Source organism: Cupressus sempervirens, chromosome 6, assembly GCF_028749045.1.
Source record: "Cupressus sempervirens isolate cs-2001-9-10 chromosome 6, ASM2874904v1, whole genome shotgun sequence".
Taxonomy (NCBI): domain Eukaryota; kingdom Viridiplantae; phylum Streptophyta; class Pinopsida; order Cupressales; family Cupressaceae; genus Cupressus; species Cupressus sempervirens.
This window is the reverse complement of record NC_143123.1, coordinates 431,406,120-431,433,667: the sequence shown is the minus strand read 5'-3', so window position 1 is coordinate 431,433,667 and position 27,548 is coordinate 431,406,120. Positions and strand designations below refer to the sequence as shown.

The window sequence follows — 27,548 nt, the reverse complement described above, 5'->3', positions numbered from 1 at the left end:
TAGAAACCCCAGTTCTGATTTTTATTTAGGTCAGCCAGTGTAATCAGCAATAATATATGCAATATCAGCTACAACCCCTCATAAATTGCCCATATTAGATTTAAAGATGTTCTGGAAAATGTCCTCCAATCAGCCATATATTACACGCTTGGGCAGACCCTAGATGACTAGGCGATGCCCGACTGTCTCCACTATCTCTGGATGTCCAAGTGGCAGTGGTGGATGGAGGGGGTATGTCCTGTCCCTATCCCCACGTCCTAAAGACATCCCTCTCTTGGAAATGCTGGGCACACGCATGGAAAACACACCTTTGTTTCACTGCATTATTTAATTTTGCTTACAATTTTTCATTTTTAACTCTATTTTTAAAATTAAAATATGTAGAACAAATATAAGTATTTTTATGCTGCACAAAATAGAATGCTTTGGCCATTGGCCTTAGCCTGCCATTGGCAATAAACAGAGCATTTTCTTTTGATTGCCTCAAATCAAATAAGTTTATATGGATCGATAGGTTCCAAACCCACACTCTTTTTGTACCATAGTGCTTTGAACATTGAGCTGTTCACAAATTCTATTAAATATGTATGCACCAAAAAGTTAGAAAAAAAGGTGACTTCAACAGGTCTACAATGGATGAAAAAAAAATTCAGTTCTTACATTTATGTCTGCTTTGAAAACAATGGTGAGCTCTGGTTTATCTAAGGAAGCTGAATTTAATCATTGGCCTTGGACACTTCAATGATGTAGCTTGAGATCTACAAACAAAATTTCTCCAACTAGGATCCACAAAATGAATAAAACTAGCAATGCAAAGCTCACAATGGGAACAGATTTGAACATGGATTTGGATTTGATGTCATATAGGAATAGTAATATATTCTGCAAATCTAGGAACCATCAAACTCAAAAATACTTCACAAGAAAATCTAAATAAAAAAATAATAAAAAGGCAAAAGGATTTTACCAATAATGAATCTTTTGAATAACACATGATTTTCTATTATAATTTACGTCGTCTTTATCTAGAATAAGGCAATGCATCTTAGGTAGAAACTAAGGTAGACATCCATGATAGATGGATCTTATTAGAGCTAGAATGATAGGTGGAGGGAGATAACTAGATGAACTAATATGATAGCAAGAATGTAACTCAACTAAGGCTAGATAAGTGTAGATTAAGTGCACAAGGCATGGGGCACATGACTAATTGACATGAGAACCAAAGTGAACTTATCTGAACTAGGTGCATATTATACAATAAACTAAATATAAGTAACTAACTGCACTCCGGTCAAGCCTTCAAGGGTCGCTGATTCTCTCGGGAGTGCTAGTGAAGACATCATTGATTCTTTTCAGAATGCCCAGCACTGCCCTGTTTTGGGGGAAAGGGATATAAACTTATTGGTGGATCTGGAGAAGGTAGACTTTGTCAAGTCTTCCCTCTCTGAAGATAATTTTTCTTCCAGCAACCAGAAGGCTTTGCTTAAAGAAAATGTATCTGAGAAAGCTGAACAGGCAAGCCAAAAAAATGGAAATAGAAAGAAAGAGGAAACAGACCCTCTTTCGTCCTTTTCTTCTGGGATATCTACCGAGGAAGATCTAAAGCAGATGTGGGGTCCCCTAAGAATTCGTAAGGGAGAAGATCTGCAAAGCCAATGTGTGAGATTGAGAGCTTGCAGAATATTGCAGATGGTAAGCAAGCTACCATCCAAGATTTCACCCCCCAAAAATGAAGATAATATCACGGAACATTAGGGGGCTGAACAGCTCTTGTAAGTAGGATCTTTTGAGGAATATTGTGAGGGATCACAAACCAGATGTTGTGATTATTCAAAAACAAAAATGGACAGAGAAAGAGTTGAGAAGATTAAAGTGTTTAAGAATTGTGGGGTTCTTGGAAGTAGTTCTGATGGAGCTTCTGGAGGTACAACTGTGTTTTGGAACCAGAATACCTTCTGGTCTTCCTTTGATCACTAATTGTAACTTGGTAACTGTTAAGATGTATCGTATTAGAGACAATTTTTCATTGGTTGTTTCGAATATCTATGCTCCTAATAAGAAGTGTCAGGATAAAAATTTGGACCAAACTTGCTATGTCTAGGAATTCTTTCAAAGACTTTATCTGGTTGGTGACGGGGGATTTCAATACGCCTCTAAATGATGGGGAAAAATTGGTGGAAGTCAGAATCAGCAGGATGGAAGATTAGATCTAATGGATTTCATAAGCCAACAAGCTCTAATGGAATTGGAGCTTAGGGGTACCATGTACACCTGGTCAAATAGGAGAGTGAGAGATGAGTTGATTCAAGGGAACTTGGATTGGACTTTGATCTCACATGAGTGGATTCATGGGTATTTATGCTTCCATTCTTCCTTCCCAAAGATAAGATCTGATCATTTCCCTATTGTTTTCTCTGCCAATCCCATCTCTAGGAAGAAAAACTTTCCTTTCAGATTTGAAAAAATGTGGATCCTTCATCCGAACTTTGAAAATCTTCATAAATTTTGGTGGAATATAAAGGTTGATGGTACGACCATGTTTAGGGTAGTTAAAAAATTCAGTAATGTCAAGAATTGTGTGGGAAGATGGAACAAGTATTCCTTTGGGGACATTTTCAATTCTAAAGCTGCTATACAATTGGATCTTAAAGATTGCCAGGACAAAATTCAATTGGATGGCTCTTCTAACCAACATATAGATAAAGAAAATGGGCTTCTTGTGAAATATCATGATATCATTCCGATGGAGGAAACATTCTGGGGACAAATATCCAAGTACATTTGGTTGAAGGAAGGTGATAAGAACACCGAATTCTTTCATTTGACTACTATCAAGCATAGGGCTGCTAATTGGATTACCCACCTCAACACCATTAATGGTAGTGTTAACAAAGATGAAGATATCTCCATGGAGATAATGAGGTATTTCTCTTCTCTTCTCACTGCTAATGGGCAACTTAGTCGGACTGATCAAGAGGCTTTGTTAGCTTCTATTCGCAAGTTGGTGTCTGAGAACCAGAACAAGGTTCTTGAGGCAATTCCCTCTTCAACTGAAATCCAAAATGTTGTTCTATCTTTTGAAGGGGACAAAGTGCCAAGCACTGATGGCTTCCCAATGCTCATCTTCCAGAAATTGTGGCATATTATTGGAAAAGATGTCTCTGATGCTATTAAGGAGTTCTATGGATCCCGAAGCTTATTGAAGGAGGTTAGTGTCACTTTTTGGGTGCTCATTACTAAGAGAGTTGGAGAGGATTTTGTTGAATTGTTTAGACCAATTAGTCTATGCAATTCTCTTTACAAGATTTTTCCCAAAATTCTCAATTTATGCATCCTGAAGATTTTGCTGGGTCTTATATCCTTCTAGCAAATGGTTTTGTGCCAAGCAGGCAAATTCCAAATTCAATTATTGTGGTTCATGAAAATGTTCATTCTTTGATTAAATCCTATGTTCCCCCGAGTTTCCAGGATGGGGACAGCACAAGATGAGTTTTCGGGTGACAAATTTTTTTGCCAATTTTGGGGACGGGGGGATGGCTATATAACAATAGGGAAAATTAAAATTTATAGAGAAATTTAAAATATTTTTTATGAAAACATGGATAAAACATGTACTCATACATAATAGAACCTTAAAATATAAGAATCAACAGAATTCATTGGCCAAATTTGTGTTGCTTTGAGAGTCATAGTCTAATTTGTTCTAGAAGTCAAAGTCAAAATCCCCTAGGTGTCCCAAAGTCTCTGAGACGTTTCTGAGATGGGGACGGCTCAAAATATACCAGGGGCGCGTCCCAGGGTAACACTGGTTAAATCTCATAAATAGGGCTTTTTGATGAAATTGAAGCTTTCTAAGGGTTATGACAAGGTTGGTTGGGCTTTTCTTGTAAAGGTGCTTTAAGCTTTTGGTTTTGAGATCTGATCCATTCACATTATTAACTGATGCATTTCCACTTCTACTTCAGTTGTTATTGCCAATGGCTCATTTTCTACGTTCTTCAAACCCTCTAGAGGCCTTAGACAGGGAGACCAAATCTCTCCTATCCTGTTCGCTATTATGGCTAATTCCCTGGGGAAATATTTGAGTTGGTTTAGGGGGCTATTCATGGGTTGAAATTATCTTCTCACCCTCAATCCTGCCCTCATGAGCAATTTAAGGATGACACAATCCTTTTGGGGGAGACTTCTGTTAGGGAAGCTTGCAACATTAAATCTGCGTTGAATACCTACACTCTTGCGATGGGCCAGCTTATCAATTGGGACAAATGCTCCATTTATCTTGTGAATACTCCAAAGGATAAACATCAGAAGATTTCAAGAATTTTGGGTTGCTTTGTTGCTTCCTTGTTGGGGTCGTATCTAGGACTTCCATTATGTTTACAACCTCCTGAGTCCTTTTTGAATGGCATTATCAATAAATTTAATTGTAAGTTGGCGGGATGGAAAGGTAATTTGCTTAGTCAGGCTAGCAAAGCTACCTTGCTCAAATTTTGCCTTTAGAATCTCCCCACTTATGCTTTAAGCCTCTTTAAGATCCCTAACAAGTATGTCAATATCATTGAAAGGATTCAGAAGAACTTCATTTGGTTTGGGACAACAAAAGAAAGAGAATGCCCTTAATTTTTAGATATCAAATTTGCAAGCCGAAGGCTAAGGGGGGTCTTGGTATCAGACCTATCAAACTCCTTAATAAGTCTTTGTTGGTTGAACAGATATGGAGAATGTATGGAGAAGACAAAGAATGGAACCTTATATAAAAAAGGAAATACCTTCATAATTCTCCCTCTCAGGATGCCTTCTTTTCACCGAATGTTGATAACGGATGCTTTATCTAGAGCTCTGTGCAAGATACTAAATAGTTGGCTGGTGCCAGGGCTAGTTGGAGGTTGTGTAAAGGTAAAAGGATTAAATTCTAGGAGGATGCTTGGTTTAGTAAAAAGTTGTTGCTAGAAGGTTTTAAGGATTGAGATTTGATTAATTTGTGCAAAAGTGATTATTGTAGTATGGTTTCAAATTAATGGATAAATGGTAAATGGGTGGATCTTATCTCCATCAATCAAAAACTTATGGAGATCCAAAAGGGGCTTTATGGTTGGAGGATTAATATGGATGACCCCGATTCTCTTGTCTAGGCCTTTAATCCTAATGGATGTTACTTTGTTTCCTCTGGCATCTCGCAACTCATTCTGAATGAGAATCCTTCCTTTTGGGTTTCCTGTTGTTTAAAGGGTTAACTCCTAAAATTGGTATCCTCTACTAGATTATGGTTCAAAATAAAATTCTTACTCTCGAAAACCTTTGTAAGAGAGGCTTTCAATTAGCAAACAAGTTTTTCCTTTGCAAAGATAACTTGAAGACCTCTTTCCATATGTTCTTTCTCTGTCCTTTTGCCCGAGAAGTTTGGGAAGTTATTTTGGCTGGTTCGAATTTAAATTGAGCGTTCCCAGATAATATCAAGGATTTCACTTCTTAGTGGATTTGCCTAGCATCTAATAACAATGGCAAGGTTGTCTGGAACATGGTTGTTCCCCATCTCTACTAAGACATTTGGAAGGAACAAAATAATAGTGTTTAGAGATCGAGAAGTGTTAGCGTGGATTGTTGTGAAAAAGATCATCATAGGAATTAAGGAAAATTTCATTTCCATCAAGAAAGATAGTAATTTGGATAATGAGGGTTACAATTTAAATGCTCCTTTCTACTACAACTTTAGAAGGAACAGAGACAAGGTGGTTTGGTTGTCCCCTTTGGAAGGATGGATAAAGGCCAATTTTGATGTGGCTGCAAAAGGCAACCCTGGTCAAGCCGGATGCAGAGGGATTATAAAGGATATGACTAGTTTATGTATGGGAGAGGTGACAATCCCTTTAGGTACCCAGACGAGTCTAACGGTGCTCTCCAAGTCATTAAACTTGCTAAGTCCCTTTATTGTAGAAATTTGTGGATTGAAGGGGATTCTAACAACATTGTTAGATGTCTTCTTAGCAAATCCCTGCCAACGTGGATAGTCGATAACATAGTTAAAGAAGCCATTTCAATCATTAAAACTTTTGATCAGGTTATCATTACTCACACTTACCAGGACGCCAACATGGCAGCAGATCGGATAGCTAACCTAGCGGTCTGTGCCAACCAAGCTTTGTATTGTAAAGAAAATCTTGAAATAGATTTTGATCTAAAGGAAATAATTAAGGTAGATTTGCCACATAGTGTCATGGGAAAAATACCAAATAATGATGGAAATGACAAGTATGGGCATTGATTTTCATGATATCACCAACTTGAGATGGAGTTTGTATGCTCTGCAGAGTAACATGGCCCGCACATTTTATGGGTAATTTTGGGCTTTTCTATTACCATTTGTATAGCAAAGGGCATTTTCAATTTTCCCATTGATAACATAGAGCAAGTTCATCACTGTGATAGCAAAGATATGGTTGGTGCTCCAAAATAACAGGAACCGAGCTCTTGCAAAGAATAGAAGGAGATGTCGGCTATTTGGGAACAACTTGAAAAAGGGGGTGTCACCATTTATATGGAATGCTTGCATGGGTTTAAGTCGGAGACCACTTCAGAGTTCTTTAAGGGCTGGAAAGGAGATACTGCTACCATCTATGATATCTCATTCCCTCTTACTCTTAGTTTTATTTCGAAAATCTCTGATCTCCCCTATGAAGGTGTGCATTTCTACAAGGAAAGGAAGGTTTTGGATGAAGTTGCTGCTACATTACCCAAAAACGATGAGGAAAGGAATGTCATGGTTAAAGAGCGAGACTACTATTCTAGCATGCAGATTAAGCCTATTTGGAGGAAGGTGCTAATTTGTATTAGGGTCTATTTCACTTTGGATGGCAGGTATTCCAAGGTCCATAGTTACAATTTTGTGTTTTGAAGCATTTATGTTATGGTGATAGGATCTCCTTTCCGTTTTACATTTTGAAATCCCTGAACAATAGTTGATAGAGCACCAGAAAAAGGCGAGTAAGCCACTCTTGCATGAAGGGTTGATTCTGCTTTTTTCAGAATATTGTAAAGCCTGCACCCCTAAACCAGCCATAAAGAATAACAAGATGGGGGAGGGTGACATGTCAAGTGGAGTGAAGAGAAAATCCCCTTGGGGTTCAAAAGCAAAGAAAGGAAAAGTTCTGATGGATGACAGTGAAGATGGGATGGAGACTGGGGAGGATTCTGATGAGGTGTCGACAGATTTGATGGAGACTGGGGATCAAGGGAATGTTTGGAAAGATGACCCTAAGGGAAAAGTAAAGGATTGGGGAAAGAAGAATCTTGTAGTGACGGCAAGTTCGACTCCCCGGTTGAGAATTTGGTGGACTACCCTGTAATGGACTCTAATGGGAATCATTCGGATCCCGATAACTACCAAAATGCGAATACTAGTACCACTGTGGTGGATAATGGGGATGTCTAGCCTGATGCTATCCCTTCCTCCCCGTAGTTCCTTCATAAGGCCAAGGACAAAGTTGATGTTTCTCTCGCCTTGGATAGTTGGGTTTACAATGAAATTCATGCTCTCAAAAACAAGGTTGGGAGTCTTGAGAAACAACTGGAGGATGAAGTTAGAGCAAGGAAGATTCTGAAAGGCAGTTGTTATAGAGTACCAGAGCATATCAAGCTGTTTGAGGACAAGCTCAACAAGATTTTAAAGGACAGTGATAACCGAATTTACTCCTCCCTGCAGGAGATAATGGACTTCACTAGTCAGTTTGATTTGGACGGCATGGAGCTCAATGTGTATCTGGGTAGTAAAGTTGTTTATCGATGGCTTCTACATCCTCAGTACAAATATTCATAGGTTGAGGGTCAGGTTCAGAAACGATGACATTTTTAGAGAGAGCTTCCTTTTGTCAATATTTCACAACTGCACAAGATAGTTGACAAATTTCCTCTGAAGAAGAATGCAAATTGCATTTAATCTGCTGCAACGTCCCCTTTTGGATCTGCAAGGAAAATCACTGCGATTTTCTTTTCTTGCTATGTTAGCAGAGTATGAATTGATACAGATAACTGAAGCTAATGATATACTAATCCAGTTGTAAAATATATTTGATGCAAAATGGCAATATCTTATATTTGCAGTATCTGATATAAGTGTGAAGTTGGTAATAACTATTGTTATGTCTGACATGCAGTTGTGCAAATACAATGAGACTATCTCTTATCACTTTATGTGATAAAATGATTCTGCAGACAATCATTATATATATATATATATATATATATATATATATATATATATATATATATATATAATGTCTAAAAATGTTATTGCTACAACGATATTGTTGTTGCCTCTGATCTGTAAATATGCCCTAGCAACTATTATGATGGATGTGTATGATATAATCAATGTAATTATGTATTGTGGAGATGTCATCTCTCAATAAGGCTTTATGAACTTGCACCAGAGATGTCGCAAGGCAATGTGCTCTAAGCAGAGGGAATCCACAAAGGGTAAAATATAATATAAAGTATTCTATGATGTTTTATGCAGTTTGAACTCCATCTTATATCTTGCAATATCAAATGGATTGCCTCTTGATTATTAAAGAGATGTGTCTCTTCCAAATCATCTCTTTAGGCATAAACAAATCGGTCTTTTATACAATTGTACCTCTTCATGTCATTCATTAGTCTATTATGCCAATTGACTTAACTTAGTCGATTAAAGATATCTAACCCATCAACTTACTTGTTCGATCAAGATATTCAAGTTATCAACTCAATCTGATTTAATAATTTTTATAGCTGATTTGCTAAGAATAAAAATGCAAATAGGGGTGTAGGTATTAAATACGTCTGAGATGTGCACGTGAAATATGAAAATCAATACCAAGCAGTGGGTATCGCTGGTTATCTCTGTTTGTCTTTACAAGGAAATCATCTTATTTATAAGACTTCATGACTTCTTGTTAATTATCATGGACAAGATTAAATAATGCAAATTGGGATATGATTGTGCAATGATGGTGGAATATGCACATGTAGGGCTGGCATGAAAATGAACGCAATTTTATGACTTTCTTATGCAATTTTGAATGCTGGTTACATGATGATGGGTAGGCCCAGCCAACCATCATGTCACCGGTTCTTCATGAAGTCGGCATGGTTGTGGTACTGATTAAGAGTGATCAAATGGTTGATCACTTTTAGATAGTATCATAACAATACTGGCTGCATGAACTATCAGTCTCCTAATGATAGACTAAGTGCAGCAATCATCGTATAACAAGGAACCTTGTTATGGTTCATTTATTTATAAATATATTACATAACTTATGGACAAGAGACAAGGTCTGCCACGCCTTGTCATAATGTTTACTTATCCATAAAGAATGTAAGTAGTTTGAAAATAGGGACATCAGAATCTCCCCTTGTTCAAAATACTTGCCCACAAGCATTTGATCAATATTCCCTTTTTAATACTTTTGTAATTGAGGCAGTATCTAATCCTATCTTTCTTCTTGAAGACTTTCAACTACTGATTGATGTGACCTATTTTTCCTACGTAGGTGGCTCCTTCTCTGCCTTTGTATGCTTTCCTCGAGTTGGGAGAAAGCATAGAATCTTGTTTTGATTAAGAGATTCACAAAGGAGGAAAGTGGTCTGGCTTTTAGCCTTACCGCAATTTGACTTTAATTGTTGGGAGTATCATTGTTTAATAATCCACACAAAGTGTACTTTGGCCCCTGTACTTTGAATTTGAAGGTCTACTTCTGAAGTCTTGTTTGAAACTATCTTATTTTGGAGGTCTCGAATTTGAATTTCAAGACTGCTTCTGGAAGTCTTGTTTGAAATTTTCACATTGTTTCATCCATTGAACTCTGAGAATCATGTAAATTTTTCCAAGCTCAATGATATTTTAGTGAAATGTATAGGCATAATCTCCAATGGTGATGGCAAGTTTGGGGGTTAAGAGTGTCGTAGTTTATGGTTGATCCAATAGCAAATGTGATCTTAATATCCTCTTGATCATAACTTGGTATTCTATGGGTTTTGACCAAGATATGGTTGATAAAGTTATGGGTTGAGCAACTATCCAATAGGATATTTATGTTTTTCCCTTCAAGATTGCCTTTGACTTGAATGGTGTTTGGAGCAGGTCCATTAAATGTAGCTAGGAATCCTTCTTGCTTGTGTTCCAAAGGCGGTTTACTTTTTGGGTTGGAATCACTTTTGACACTTTTAATGTCCTCATACTCATGATGCGATTTCAAATTGACACCTTTATTTACTTGAAAGAGTTGGTTACTGCAGACTTTGTCCATTTTGACATCAAAAAAGGAATTTATGAAAATTAAAATTTATCTTGGCTTCTAAACCCATGCCTTGTCTCTCTTCTTTGATTTTTTTCCTTATTATCTCCAAGCCTCATTTGGTGTTGTGTCTTTTCAAGATGTCCTTTATTATCTTCCTTTCTTTTTTTTTGTTTGTTAAATGTGGTTGTTAGGTGTTTAATGGGCAAGAAACAAATTTCATTTTTTATGGGCCCAACCTTTAGTGAATCCTAGTTGTTGTCATCCTTTCTGCATGATCTTTGCAGTGATGTGAGGTTGTCCACCATAAGGAGCCACGATCCTTTAATTTATTTATGGAGTGTAAAGAACCAATAGCCTCTCTTTTGGTTATCAAATTTAACTATGGGCATGTGTTGATTTCTTACATCCTAGCTGCAACCTTGGTTGATTTGTTGTGGTCTTCAGTGTCTCTCTTTTGATGTAATTCTGAATACCCTTTTTCAGTTTTCATTTTTGGTAAATATTTCATTCTTAATTGTAGATATTCTCTTTGGTTCCTTTAGAGTCAGTTCCCACCGACTCCACATCCAAACAAATCATCAGATTGATAGAGTCGACTAGATTTTCCGCCTTTGTGCCTTGGCAGAGGCCGAAATGAAGAATCAATTCATCTTCTAGTGTCCCACTTATTACAAGATTAGGGGGAGGTTTCATTAACTATTCAAAGAGTGCAAATCCTTTTCATCTTTCTTTAGATACATCGATCAGCGATGTCTTGCTCTTTACCTCTAGGAGGCCATGCGACCACGTGACCACACTCTGCAGGATCTATTCCCTTTGATATAGACTTCGGACCAGCTTATCACTTCCTTTTTCTTACTGGTGTCTCCTTCTCGGGGCACGAAGCGACCACTCGATCCTCCTACTTCAGTCACATTAGGTTTGTGAGACCTTGCAGCGGGTCCACTCAGCAATGGCCCCCCACCTGCAACAGTACTTTGAGACTGTCCAAGGCTCACCCATGCCCTGGACCTTATCCTTCGGTGCTGGACTTTTTCCCACCTAGGAAGGACCTCCAATCTTTCCCTCGTTGTCTCTTTTGCTTTCTTGCTTGTTCCTTTTCCAAACATTGTTTGTTGCTCCTATAGTTGGCAGTTGCCTTCATTTTATGCTTTTACTCCCTTACACCCTTTTGGTGGTCTCTTGTTGGACATTAATAAATTTATCCTATCTTTAATAATATTTCAGCTTGTAACTACCATGTATCCAATCTTGCTTAAATTGCGCTTGTAGTTGTGTGAGTGAAGAATCAATTCATCCTAGTTGCTCGATTTGAGTGAAAGTGGGCATTTTGGGTCTTGAATCAAGAGGTGTAGATTTTGTTTTTGGGCTCTCATTTTGCAAATGTTTGTCTTGTCCATTGTTTTCTAAGTCAATGTTTAAGAATGTGTCCATATCTCTGTTACTTGGGCTAGTCGATTTTGAGTTTCCCATTGCTTCGCCAAGAACTGATTCTGCTATATTTGTTGTTTCTGATAATGGCACTTAATATATGCAATGTCTAAAAATGTTATAGCTATAGTGATGTGGTTATCATCTCTAACCTGTAGCTATGTCCTTTCAACAATGATTATGGTTGTGTCTGATATAATCAATAAAAGTATGCATGGTGGAGATATCATCTCTGAATAAAGGCTCTATGAACCTGCACTATAGATGTCGTAAGACAATGCACTCTAAGCAAAGCAAATCCATAAAGGATAAAATTTAGTATTTGATAATGTTTTGTGGAGTGAGTTCAAACTCCATCTTATATCTAGCAATATCGAATGGATTACACCTCTTAATTGTTGACGAGATGTATCTCTTCCAAATCATACCTCTTCAAGCATAAACAAATCAGTTTGTTATACTAAGCATTTCTCGTTGGGTCATCAATTATTTATTATGCCAATCAACTTAACATAGTCAATTAAGATATCCAAGCCATCAATTTGGTCAATCAAGATATTCAAGTTCTCTAATCAGCTACTGATGAAAACACAAATATGGATGTGAGCATGGAATACATCTAAGATATGCATGCAAAATATGGAAATAGATATCGAGTGGTATCACTAGATATCTTTATTTCTCTTTACTAGGAAACCATCTCATTTAAAGGCTTCATTGTTTTCTAGTAATTATCATGGCTGAGATAAAATAATCAAAATTATATTACGGCTGTGTAATGATAGTGGAATATGGACACATATGGCTGGCATGAAACATGTGGAATGAATGGAATATGAATGCAATTTCATGACTTCTTATGCAATCATGAATGATGGTTACATGATGATGGGTGGGCCTAGCTGACTTTCATCTTACCGGTTCTTTGTGAAGTCAACATGGTTGTGGTACCATTTAAGAGTAATCAAATGGTTGATCACTTTTAGATATTATCAGAACAATACTGGTTGCATGGAGTATGGATGTCCTGATAATGGACTAAGTGCGTCAATCATCATGTATTGAGGAATCTTGCCATGTTTCACTTAATTCTAATTTCCTATATAACTTATGTACAAGAGACAAGGCCTGCCACCCCGCATCATAATCTTTACTTGTCCATGACGAATACAAGTAGTTTGAAATTACAGACATCACGCCTGCCCCAAGGATCCCTTGGAGGAGGCAACCATGTTGCCTTTGAGGGGAGTTAAAATCCTTCACATGTGTGTTAGGACTATCTTTTGCATCTAAAATAAAATCCCAATCTAATGAGAAAAGGCACTTTGCGCAGCATCAATACCAAAAAGTGCGGAGTGCACCACAATTTGAGCTAATACCATGTTGACAAGCAAAGTCTTCAATTATTAAAGAATGAAACAATTTGAAGAAAACGTGCAACCATGTGAAGTAGAAGACTTCTGCATTACAGGAAGAAACAAAAGCAGAAAATTTATTTCTTAATTGACCTATACTTTTGAATATATTTTTAATCATTATGCAAATTATTTGGTATTATACACACCATTGGACTGGTTTTCAACTCACACACATATGATATTACATGAAAGGACTCCACTCGTGTAATTTACAATGTGATGGCCACAAGTTTGAGATTTCTTATACTATCTCAATCAACAAAGAAAAATATATCTGCTATATGGAGCAAAGAAGTTGAATATATAAAGTTCAAACTTTTCTGCAAACTTGCTTTGAAAACTATGCCACCCACACATGATTAAAGCAATGAAGCCTTTCTATTTTTAGAAACTTATGCAAAATTTATATGGTTTTTCAATGTCAAATCAAAATAATTCTTCCTAGACAGGAAGTGCATATGTCAAGCATTAGTCTGGCTAATAATTCATTGTGAGTCTAGGTTTCACCTGACAAATAATAAGATAAAAAGGTTCAATGTTGAAGGCAAGCTAAGACATATTTTTTTACAAAAAAAAAAAAGTTCAGTGGAAATTTTTATTGAGTTGATTTGAGGGATTTTGTACATTAATTTATTCGCCTTGTCCTTCTTTTTGTAGGCTTAATGTCTTCCACTTACGACTTAAGGATTGTGCTGTATTGGGTAATGTTGGATGCTTTATAGCTTACAAATACAAGAAAGCATTTAGATTTCTCATCAGTGATATTTTTTACTAGTTGGATTTTTTCTATCTTTTTATGCCTGAAATGCTACCCTTTTTCCTGTAAGTCTATGTGCACAATACAATCATTTTGGTTTGTTTGAGAAACTTCTAGTCATTCTTCTAGTTGATCGTTTGCATCTCCTATCATTATCTAATCGCACCATTTTAATAATCGCAGACATGAATAAATTGACATTTTATACTCAATTAGGATTGTCTTTAAGGGCTCCTACTTCATAGCATATATATCAGTTTACTTTGTTGCTATCTGTACTACTGAGAACATAAATAAATAATTTTATGAAATATTATTATAAAAGAAACAAAACAAGGGTGTTGACCCTATATAATGACATCCCAAACAAACCACTCACAACAGGTCAAGAGCAGACCAATGACAACAAAGGCCATAACAGAGCACACAAAACAATAACATAACAACTATTAACCCACATCAAGGGTGGGTAGAAACTTCACTCAAAACTCTTGGAAGAGGAGGAAGAATGATCTTCCATCCATCAACGCACAATAGTCCAGGCAACACTAGCATTTGGAACACCGTAAGTAAAGAGGGCACGAATCCCCTTAGTGAGGTTGCTAACACAAGAAGCAAAATGCTGATTAGGTGACATGTCCACCAAAGGTTGGATTAGAACAAGAGAAATGGCTAGAGAAGGATCTATAGGGCCATAGGGGGATGCATAAAAAACAAGAAAAAGATACTTGGCCACCAAATGTTTTTAGATAATGTATATGAAATAGCTGTACCCTCAGAGCTTGGCATTTAATCCATCTTTAATGTAGCAGAGTTATATCTGTATAAAGGAGAGAGGGAGGTGCAGTAGAGGCAGTGTTAACAAACACTGAGAACAGGGATCTACATCTGCTCCAAATGATATAGAATGCATTCTTGGTAGACAGTTGTGGAAAAAGACCTATGAGCATGAATACTACATGTATCTAGTGAAGTGGAAAGATAATCCTTTGGAAGATGCTTCTTGGCTAACCAAACCTGAACTCATTAAATTGGGTTATTTAGTTGTAGACCTCATAAGCAAGAGCTTGTGACTTGTTTTCTTTCTAGGGAGTCCGTTGCAGGAGCATCATGCTCTTCTCAAATTATTGGTTTCCAATTTTGATTGTTTTGTGTTCTTGTTCAGTTTTGATAGTTTCAGTCAGCTCTAGTTTGGATCTCAGACTTCCTGTTAATACAAGGACATAAAGAATGTGTTTCTACAAGTAGACCATTGGAAGTAGAATGCTACTCAACAATAGCAAGTTTCCTATTGTAGCTGAACATTTTCTCACCTGCCTATTACTCACCTCCATGCCGATTTATATGAGAAGTTTATTTTCCTATGATGGTCGGGTTGGTGATTGATTGATGGAATTTTGATCAAAGAGAAAGTGAGTTAATGATTTCTCTAAAACCAAACTTATGGTGCATGTAATCTGGAAGTCGACAATGTAGGGTTGAGTATTGTGTCAAGAGGACTTTGGGTATTTCTGAGTCCATTATGTTGTGGGTGTGAAGATTGATACCTTTAAAGAATCAAGACATTGTAAAAGCCCTAACAAAAGGCTCATTGAAAATTTGTTCTAAATAGATTCTTGGCATTATATTCACTACCATTCTCAATATTATGGTTATTTTCTGATAACTAAGGAGTATGAATGTGTGTTTCCTAAAATCTTTGTTTGGAATTTGAACTTCTAATTGTTGTTTCTCTTTGTGTGTCTCTGTTGTTAAGTTGCTAATAAGACTGCTATCAGATTATAATTGTACTCATACAGTCCTATTGAGTTGGACATTGTGCCTATGGGTAAGGTGGTGATTTCATTCTGGTGGCTACGGTTGTGGTGGTCCAGTTCAGGGTCTCATCTTTTGCACTAGTTGTTCTGTCTCTCTTGGAGTTGGAGAATCTGTGATTACCCATGTTCGACCATTCAAGGTCTCCCTTGGAGGTGCAGTGTCTGACAAGATCCTTACAATTGTCTTTTATTGAGGTGGTAACACTTTTGGGTTTTGAGATCTCTTAAAGCCAAGGGTCTTGGCCCCCTCTTGGATTTTTGCCAAGCAGTTGTTTTGTAGTTTTTAGGTTTGGTGGTTAGTTTTCCCCACTCTTGTTTGTAGCCTTGTGACTATGTATTGTTAATAGCTTTTTTTCACCTATGTGTTGTAGGTGGCCAGTTGTGACCTGTTGTTCTGTAAGTAGCCTTTTGGCTACATGTTGTTTATCGTTTGGCATGTGTGTTGTATGTGGCCAGCTGTGGCATGTTCCTCTATGGCCTTTTGTGATGTCCCCTCATTCAAGATAGAGGTTAATGAGAATAGAATTAAAAATATAAGATTAAATAAATAAATAATATTGCAATATAATTAGAATATAATTATAAAACTAAGAAATATATAAACAAATTTTATTATTAATAAAATAATATATAATATTGTTCTATCCCAAGTTACCGATTCAGGTGTGTGGACAGATGTGGGTATGTGAGTCCGACATGTGGGCGTGTGAGGTTTTTTAGGGGTTTGTGTACATATGGACGTGTGTGTATACATATATGTATGTATGTTTGGATGGTTCAATATAATAGTGTTGTATCTACTGAAGTCAACAAATTCATACTAAGGCAACTCAAAGCATAAGCTAAAAGGGAGCAGTTCATATGTAACAACACAAGAGTGTCAGTTTGAAAAGGTATGATAATGATCAAATATGTTTAAAGATAGTGATTAATATATTGGTTTGAGTTAACAGAAAAACAAAAAGGTACGATTAAGGAAGTGGAATCTCTCTTGTGGAAAGGTATGTCTTTCAAAGGAAAATATCAGATATAAAAGTGAGATAAAAATTAAATTAGAAAGAGGTTAGGATATGAATGAAAAGGGAACAAAAAAAGTTAAAAACACAATTACCAGGGGATCTTTATATGAAGAGAATATAAACTGGATCAGTCAATGAGATATTAGAAGCAATAAGCTTAATATATATAGAAAGAGAGAGCAGAAAAGTTCATACAAAGTAACAAAATATCACATTCTATCAAGGATTGATACCTTATATAATCTATAGTATATTTATATGAAAAACAACAAAGAAATAGGAACTGTATATATAAACCAGATTGCTTTAGCCTATGTATTATTGATAGGATCATAAATAGCAAGGTGATATTGTGCATAACCTTCATTACATAGTTCAATTGCAAATATTAGTTAGTGTAAGCGTAAGAAATTGAAGAATTGTTCCAACATCTCAAGTCATTTGAAATGACCCTAGCTTTAAAGGTCGCTAAATCCCAACAATGTACTGTGGCAATTCGTCAAATAGTTTGCAAACAGGCTCTGATACCACTGAAATGACCCTGACTAATAAGGTCACTTAAAACCCAATGCTTAGTCTTAAAACAATTTGTCAAAACTGGGCATGTACTGAATACTACTGCTGGAAGTAATTTCCTGATTGTCGGAAATTGTTTACAGAACTAACACTATTTAATAGATGGTGCCCCAAACGTACTATACTAACTAAGACAAATTTACAAATAGTTGGTGAGAAATGTAAAGATATAGCTGTAAACCTAAAAATTTGCCATAATGCTGAATACTGAAACATCTATTATTTAAATCACTCCTCCTTCATATGTCTGTTTATTACAATTAATGATTACTCAATTATGTCCTTGGCCTAATCTTAAAAATTGATATGCAAACATAAGAACCTGAGAATGTCCGCGCTGCCCAATTGCTGAGGAAATTCTAAAGTCAAATAGACCTGTACATGAATACTCTAGTCAATATTTAATTCCCAGCTGGAACAGGCTTGGACTTGGCCATCATAATCCTTGCCATTAGTGCCGATGAATCTGAAGTGAATCTTCAAGATGTTCTTGACCCACCTACCAATACTGCTGTAATAATTCGCAACCTTCAAGCAATGCCTAATCTGACATGAACTGAATCCGCTTGGTGTCAAGGAAGACAAAGCCCCAAATTGCATGGAATTTGGATCAGTTATGAAGGCTGGGTTGCTCCCGCACAATTCTGTTCCTCTTAAACTTCAGACTGCATGCTAAGTCCCTGTGTCTTAATATGAACTGTATAATGGTCAGATTAAGACCTCTGATCTATTCTGACCTGCTCCTCTCAACCCGTCCACACTGCTGTACCCGTACAGTCCTGTGCAATTTTAATATAATTTACAGACTTCCAAAAACAGCGCCCAAACTAGTATGGACTGAACCGCCTAGGGATATTAGATAGTCCTTTAAAGCTTAAATTGAAACTCTCAATCAGTTCTGTGGAAAATAAACAAATTTGTGATCATGAACCTTAGTACGGCTCTAACCTGTACGGCCTGTTCAGCGAATAATCTGCTTGGTATTGGGTGCTGAACTTGGTATGATTTGGACTGCCGAGGGTTAATGTATAACCCCTCTCAGACATAAATTCAGACTCCCTCGCAGTAAGAAGTTATGAATAAAAATGTGCTTCCAGCTTCTTTCGAATTTCTCCAATTCTGCGATGATTTGTGTAGACGGCAATTAATTCCACTCTAACTAATCTCCCAATGATCAACGATCCTCAAAATTGGCCTTAGGCCACAGATTTCGTCCTGATGAAATGACTGTGATGTCACCTCCAATCTGCAATAATTCAGGTGATATTTCACACCCTCAAAATTGCGTACCAATTGAGAGTTATGGTTCTCAATGGCCAACTATGACAATTGCAGAAACCCTAGGTTCCACAATGCACCTGTGATTAAATCACAATCTGAAATCAAAGAGATAAAACAACTGCCTGATTCGAATGGAGCCCCGGGGTGCCTATTTATTCTTTTCTCTCCATCCTCTCCAGAGACTTCTAGAACATTTTCGATCTTATCCCTCAAGTGACTTTATTAAATATTTTCCAAGTCACTTTATTAAATACAAGGTCATCTTTTAATATTTATTTATTTAATTAAAATAACTAATTAGTCGTCCTTGGACAACTAGATTAATTAAATTAATTAAATCGAACTGTCACCAAAAAATTGGGGACATGACAGTCCGCCCTTCCTGAAATTGCTTGTCCCCAAGCAATGGCTGAACCATGACCCAATCAGTCTGCCTGGATCCCAAATGTAAATCTGTGTATCATCCCAATCCGCATCATACTCCCGTGGAGAAATCATCAATACCAGTAACTGAGAAACTGTACTCAACATCCAAACAACTGACACTTCTGATGAAATCATCTGAAAACCAACTGTAGATGCCGGTAGAAGAAAACATTCTGCGGAACTCAAGCCAACTGAAACATCAACTCTATCAAAACTCAAGCCCCTGTCAAAAAGACACCTGCACCCAACTGCACTGTAGATATGACAACAGCTATAGGTACCTGAATCACTACCATCAAATCCAATTTCTGAAAAACTGCTCCGAGTGTGTCGATGCTGCAGGCTGAATAACTTGCTACTACCACTTCTTTTTTCGAAAGAAGGTGCCAATCTATCCCCTAATGGATGGTAAGAAACTGGAGCCAATCTACATCTGCGTGAAATAAAATCTTCTATCTCTGTGTCAAGAGAAAAATGATGAGCGTACCCTACCATATAATGCCGGTAAGAACCTCCAAACTCTACTGCTGGCTCATCATCACTGAATTGGGAATCAACAGATGGCTCCATTTTTTGACTCCGAGTGACTGTAGGCTGGATAGGATCCTGTGCATTCCGCTCAACAAACCCTTCCTCGAGATCCTTGTGAGGTAGCATAGTAGCAAGGACCCCTATAATCTTCTCAACCAATCTGCAAATAACACTAGTATCATGGATGAGAACACCTTCTGTCACTTCATGCGAGTCCAAATGAGCACTTGCACTATCCATCAAATACTCCATGAACGGTTCAGTGCAGTAAAAATTATATGAGGAAACATTAACATACTCCCCTTTACACCACAACTGGTCCTCCTGTAAGGGTGGCATACTCAACTGTACCACACTATCAACTATCTGAGAAGAATCAATCTGGGGACTTGACTCTACCGGTATCCCGAACTCATTAGAACCAGCTACTACCAAATCCTGAATATATGTGTCGGCCTTAACAATATGCTCCTTAGTAGTAACTGCGGAAGTGTACTTACCATCATCCACCTCAGTAGTCAAATGAACTGGGTCTGGGGCTGGTTTTGTCCGCAAATGCTCCAACTCCACGGTCACCTCCTTCAACTGAAACTGCGACTTCTGTAGATCTCGTTGTGTGTCCTCTAACGCCTCAGTAGTCGCTATGAGCTCTTGGGAAAGCTCACTCACCTCCTCTTCACGATCCAAGAGTGCCTCATATGCTGTACTCCCCCACTCAACCAAGTGATCACGGTCGGCTACCAATCGTAAATAATCCTGCTTCAAAATCCGAACAGCTTCATGCAAGGCATGAATCTCTGCCAAAGAAAAGTAACCACCGCTGGACTCATCTGTCATAGAAGAACCCCAACCAGTAACAGCCAACAACTGACGAGCAGTATCAAAATGCTCACAAGCGATAGCAATGTCTCGTTCACTAACTTTCAACTGGCTAATCACATGATGGCTCTGGCTAGACTGTCTTCTATAAACTCCCTCTGACGCATTGCCTAAAGGAGTATCTTCAAAGATACTGGTCTCTGGATTATTACCATCCATATTTTTCGGATCAACTTCAAAACTCATATCAACATCCAGAGTGTCAAAATCCGTAGTTCTGTTGTCAAGCTCTTCTGTACCTAAAGAATCTGTCAAGGAAGCTGAATCTTCAAAACTGTTCACTTCATTCTCCCGGATGTCATCAAGGTCAAAACGATCCTGGGACTCATCTGTACATGAAAAACCTTCAACACCCTTCAGCAAGAATGGTCGACTGGAAATATGAACCAAACCCAACAACGGTGCATAAAGACTAATACCAACATTGGACAAACTGCTGGTACAAGGAAAGACAACACCGTGTATTCTGCTAATCAAATCCATGATAGTACTCAAACAAACATTGCTACTATTAAATGTTCTCCAGTCAATTGAATCCCAAACGCTGCTGAAACATTCTTGAGTCCATATTCGTAAACAAGGAACAGCTGGTAACTCAAGCAAACTCCTTACCTGAGTAATGTGACCAATACCAATTAACTTCACATACCTGTCTGCCATTGTCCTTGTATCCTGGATGTGAATGCAAGATGAACTCGTAACATTATCAGCTACCATATATGATCCTTCTGCTGCAGGGAGCTGAATGTCAGGTATGTAACATGAAAATAAGCCCAGCTCCATGCCATGCTCATTTCCATGCCTCTCCCAGTCCTATAATGCCAAAGTTGCTCGAGTGTCCTCAAGCTCGCAAGAAAGCTTGACAATTTCCTCCTCCTTCCTCCTCAAGGCATCTGAATAATCTTTGGTAAGGCTAAGAAGATGGTCACGGTCTGATAGAAGATGCAAATAGCTCAGCTTCGTCGTCCCCATTCCTTCACCAATTGCATGTAAGTCACAGCAGGAAGAATTTGCCTGAACTCCCTTATGTCTTCCTTGTAACTGAATCATCTGGATGTGCTCTTCTAACATCTCCCGCATTCTGTCATGATGAGATAAAGAAGCCACAATACTATCTTTGCTTACCTTCAGCTGGCTGGACAAATCATGTGAAGTACTGCCATTCTCATCCGCATGTGACGAAGCATCTAACTGAGCCTGGTACTCTCTCTCAGCAAAATCATGAATACTCAGTGTTTTCTCATTCCTACCTGGTATCTCATCATCAACATCCTTATCATCATCTGAACTTACTTCACTGTAATCATTGACTGTCGGAACCAAACTACCTTGAGTACCTGAGACATCACCCTTGGAAAGCTCGTATTCAACTGTCTCAACTTGAGTGTCAAGTTGACAGTTACTATCCATCAGCATAATGTCCTTCACCGCTTCTTCCTGAGGCTGAACTGAAACCTCTAGCTGATTGCACACCTGTTTCTCGAACTCCTCATTAAGGTTCCTCGTAACATCTCTCATTGTATCAGTCAATGCTTTGTGAGAAGATTTGCCAAAACGAAATCCGGTTGATTTATTCACCTTAGCTGGGACGGACAGCCTGTCAAGCATACGGTGGTGTTTAACCAACAATTCAGACATGTTATGTTTGATCTTTCTGAGCTCATCCTGAATACCTGAATAGTCCTCCTTTCCACATTTCCGACTCTGAATACTCTGTCTATTACTTGTCCGAGATTGTGTCCTTGGAGACTTTGTGCTGTACCTGTCCATCTTGTTTGAAGTAAAGCGCTGATCACCCATGTAATTCGGTTCTCACCCCACAGGATGGCAAGAAAACCGCTCTGATACCACTGAAATGACCCTAGCTTTAAAGGTCGCTAAATCCCAACAATGTACTGTGGCAATTCGTCAAATAGTTTGCAAACAGGCTCTGATACCACTGAAATGACCCTGACTAATAAGGTCACTTAAAACCCAATGCTTAGTCTTAAAACAATTTGTCAAAACTGGGCATGTACTGAATACTACTGCTGGAAGTAATTTCCTGATTGTCGGAAATTGTTTACAGAACTAACACTATTTAATAGATGGTGCCCCAAACGTACTATACTAACTAAGACAAATTTACAAATAGTTGGTGAGAAATGTAAAGATATAGCTGTAAACCTAAAAATTTGCCATAATGCTGAATACTGAAACATCTATTATTTAAATCACTCCTCCTTCATATGTCTGTTTATTACAATTAATGATTACTCAATTATGTCCTTGGCCTAATCTTAAAAATTGATATGCAAACATAAGAACCTGAGAATGTCCGCGCTGCCCAATTGCTGAGGAAATTCTAAAGTCAAATAGACCTGTACATGAATACTCTAGTCAATATTTAATTCCCAGCTGGAACAGGCTTGGACTTGGCCATCATAATCCTTGCCATTAGTGCCGATGAATCTGAAGTGAATCTTCAAGATGTTCTTGACCCACCTACCAATACTGCTGTAATAATTCGCAACCTTCAAGCAATGCCTAATCTGACATGAACTGAATCCGCTTGGTGTCAAGGAAGACGAAGCCCCAAATTGCATGGAATTTGGATCAGTTATGAAGGATGGGTTGCTCCCGCACAATTCTGTTCCTCTTAAACTTCAGACTGCATGCTAAGTCCCTGTGTCTTAATATGAACTGTATAATGGTCAGATTAAGACCTCTGATCTATTCTGACCTGCTCCTCTCAACCCGTCCACACTACTGTACCCGTACAGTCCTGTGCAATTTTAATATAATTTACAGACTTCCAAAAACAGCGCCCAAACTAGTATGGACTGAACCGCCTAGGGATATTAGATAGTCCTTTAAAGCTTAAATTGAAACTCTCAATCAGTTCTGTGGAAAATAAACAAATTTGTGACCATGAACCTTAGTACGGCTCTAACCTGTACGGCCTGTTCAGCGAATAATCTGCTTGGTATTGGGTGCCGAACTTGGTATGATTTGGACTGCCGAGGGTTAATGTATAACCCCTCTCAGACATAAATTCAGACTCCCTCGCAGTAAGAAGTTATGAATAAAAATGTGCTTCCAGCTTCTTTCGAATTTCTCCAGTTCTGCGATGATTTGTGTAGACGGCAATTAATTCCACTCTAACTAATCTCCCAATGATCAACGATCCTCAAAATTGGCCTTAGGCCACAGATTTCGTCCTGATGAAATGACTGTGATGTCACCTCCAATCTGCAATAATTCAGGTGATATTTCACACCCTCAAAATTGCGTACCAATTGAGAATTATCGTTCTCAATGGCCAACTATGACAATTGCAGAAACCCTAGGTTCCACAATGCACCTGTGATTAAATCACAATCTGAAATCAAAGAGATAAAACAACTGCCTGATTCGAATGGAGCCCCGGGGTGCCTATTTATTCTTTTCTCTCCATCCTTTCCAGAGACTTCTAGAACATTTTCGATCTTATCCCTCAAGTGACTTTATTAAATATTTTCCAAGTCACTTTATTAAATACAAGGTCATCTTTTAATATTTATTTATTTAATTAAAATAACTAATTAGTCGTCCTTGGACAACCAGATTAATTAAATTAATTAAATCGAACTGTCACCAAAAAATTGGGGACATGACATCATTCAAAAGGGGACACTTTTCTTGGGCCTTTGTTCCTTGGGGTGAGCACCCTAGTATTGCTCTTGATAATAATAATAAAATAATCTTGATGAAAAGAGCGGTTTAGCAACACAAAATATTCAATCTAATCTTAATAAATCCATCAGCATAATAGAAATTTAGAAATTTAGATTTTTTCCTGCAGCCTCTAAAATATAATGTATAGATTAGCCTAAAAAATTGCAAGGACATTAAATAAATAGATGAAACAACCAAAATTACAGTTCAATGTTGGCAAAAGAATTTAAGATACCTTTTATAAACAAAATGGTACAAAGTATGCAAAAGTCTTGTACTTTTTTATTCTTGATTGCAAAATGGAACCAATATTTATACTAGATTATGATAATTGCCACAGAATTTCTCATTAACCAAACTTCTAAGTCAGCATTTTGCATTATATGAGTCAATAATGATGCATATTTCTAGATGTGTCTATTTTCATGTCTTCATAGAGTAGCCAACAACACCAAGTCATGTTTTAAATATATATAAAAAGACTAAGTTGCCAGTTCGGATTCGAGTCCGGATTTGGGTTCAAGATTTGGGATTGGAGGTAGTTTTGGGTTCGTCCATACAAAATAATGTAGGTGCGTGCACACGTACACACATATGCATCAGATAAGTTCATACACCACTACATTAATAGCAAAGCAACATAGCATATATATTAAAAATAAAAAATGCATCACCACAAATCTCATTTTAGATCTATAAGATTCATCACTTACAAAAATTAACATAGAACATAGATCTTTTCATGAAATGAATGTGCCTTGGGCTTTATGACTCCAGTCCAAGTTATGGCTGCTCCAACATAATGCAAATGGAAGAATATCAAAGTACTCTAAATTCTTTAAGGGTGAACTGAAACACTAGATGCTTTTCAAGTACTATTAATCCTCTGTTACAGAGCCAACACTATACACATGCAGATGGTTGCATGCTCAAGCAAATGCAGACTGATTCGACAGGAATACAAAATGCAGCAGCCAAAATAAAAAGTCTGTCAATGAAAATGAGATGGTGAAAACATTAATCACAACCAGATAGTTATATAGTTTTATATATATATAGGTCATTGGCAAATAGAACGAAGTATGACAATCAAATTGGAAAGAGAGTGAGAGAATAATAGACAGGAATAAGACCTTGGCAGTTGGCACTTTATTTACATACCAAAATAATCTCATTTTTTCATATTCATCTTCATATAGACTAAATTGAACAAAAAACATATAAAAAGTCAAAAGCATTTTTTTATACCAAAGTCGGCCTGGCTCTGATGCATTTAGTCAAAGTCACTGTAAATTCTGGTAAATTTGGCACGGATCCCTTTCTGAAAACTTGCGATGAATTTGGTCCCACTCCAGCAAATTTGATAAAGGACCAGAATATGCAGTGAATCGAACCAGACATTGCCAGGGCTAGAGGCGAATCTGGTAACATAGATATAAGAATACTGAACTCTACTTGCCTGATCTTGTAGGTTAAAACATTTAAAATAACTATCGTGCAAAATAAGAACAAATGTAAGACAAGTTTGATCTTTGGCACGATATATATTTGGTGAAAAATAAAGCTTACACTTTGTAATATGGTGAGCTATTAAGCCATTATTATTATTTTTGTGTTAGTTATTGTGAGTTTGTTCTATGTAGAAACTAGAAAGTGTACAGATATGGGATGCTTATAGGTGTTTGCATAATACATTGTAAAGGACCTTGGAATGACATTAATACCATTTACATGCTGTAGTGCTCTATGTAAGAGTAAAATGGTTTTATTTCTTTACAATAAATAGGATTTTGCCTCAAACTGGCTCTACAGAACCCATTTATAAGAGAGCTGGATGGAAAATAACAAAAAAAACTTCTGCCTTAAAGGCAACTATTAGAAGAAATTGAAATCAGTTTTAGTAAAATATTTCATCAAGTCAAACCCTTGAACTCCTTCCACATATGTAAATCAAGATAAGGAAAATTGGATCTCTAAGATGCTTCTATTTCTTGCAAGAGATTCTCTTTAATACCATACAGGTTTTATAGTTTCTTTGAAATGTATTTTTACCAGTCTTCATATTTTGTGACGCCTATGGCCCCTCCTTCCACAACTCCAAATTGAGCATATTGCATTTAGAACGTTAAACAAAGTGTTCATTATTTTTGCACCACCACACCTCGTTAATGTGACTTATTCATGTTACACTACTCATTAAATCAAATTCAACTCAGCAATAACAGACACAAAGACCAACTGAATATACTTGACAAGATGAGGTATAGGGTTTATACCATCACAAGATAGAACAACACTATGGTATCGGGTTAATGCAAGAATGGTATTATAGGTTTTGGGTTAAGAGAAGAGAAGTCTGACAGGTGTATACTCTATTCAGAAATAATATGATAAATTGTAGGTTTATAGTTGATTCAAGCAAAATATCAACTAGTGTACTCATCATAATTAGGTGAACTCAAAATCTACTTACAAAAGAATTACCAGATGTCCCAGGATTTGTTGATGGTTTAAGCTATGGCATGTTGGCTGCCCAGTCTTAAACCCAAAAAAATAGATTTGAGCTATGGCATGTTGGCTACCCAGTTTTCAACCCAGGAAAAAGAAATTTAGCATTTTATTAAATAAAACAAATGCATAAGTAACCAGCAAGTTGTTGGAGATTCCTGGCTACATGTAAAATAAAAATGAGCATAGGAAGAAGTGTAAACGAGATGCAAATATGTCATTAGATAATAAAGAGCTATGTAGTGGCTTGTATTTGCCGTAGATTATAATAGTTTTAATTAATTAGAATATTGAAATAAAAAATTGATAATATTAAATATAATTTTATTACTAATTGATTAATATTTGATATATATTTTAGATAAAATTTTAATATAAAAATCTAAATTTCACATAAATACAATGATACTATTATAACTATTTAATTGTATTTTAATATATTGATATATTAATACATTAATATTTTATTTTTACTATAGATAACTAAACATTTATAAAATAAATAGTATTAAGATTTAGAAATTTTGGCCCTAGATAATTATAAAATAATTGTACTAGATTTTAGTCTAATAACAAAGTATTTTAAGAAAGATATGATTATTTTAATTAGATTTTTACCTTTTCATTTATTATTATACCTTTTTTCACAAATACTATATTTTAATATATACATTAGTTAATTGTCATCTTTCACAAATTAAAGTATTTAAAATTTAATATAATCAAATACTAGAATGATTGGTGATAAAATTAATATTTACAAACCTACAACTATTTTTTTTATATAATGTTATTTTTGTAAGTGAATGCTAAAATTTTGGTTAGTGCTTCCAAAAAAATCGCTCTTATAAGACCCCAAATATAAGAGCCAATCAAGTTCAAGTAAAATATTTTAAAGAAATTTAGATGTTAAAAAACTCATATATAAA

The 27,548-nt window shown here is 36.8% G+C and overlaps 1 long non-coding RNA gene across 3 annotated transcripts; it reads right to left on the bottom strand.

The window, feature by feature from the left end:
• On the bottom strand, positions 1 to 26,806 carry LOC149552890 (uncharacterized). 3 transcript variants are annotated; one of them, XR_016352978.1, is made up of 3 exons: positions 26,585 to 26,806; positions 25,360 to 25,532; positions 1 to 308 (listed from the first exon to the last, which is right to left on the bottom strand). It is a non-coding gene; the product is annotated as an uncharacterized LOC149552890 (long non-coding RNA). The 3 variants fall into 3 exon arrangements; XR_016352977.1 differs by having other exon boundaries at positions 26,596 to 26,806; XR_016352979.1 differs by lacking the exon at positions 1 to 308 and adding an exon at positions 24,740 to 25,099 and having other exon boundaries at positions 26,596 to 26,806.
• Between the last annotated feature and the right edge of the window lie 742 nt (positions 26,807 to 27,548).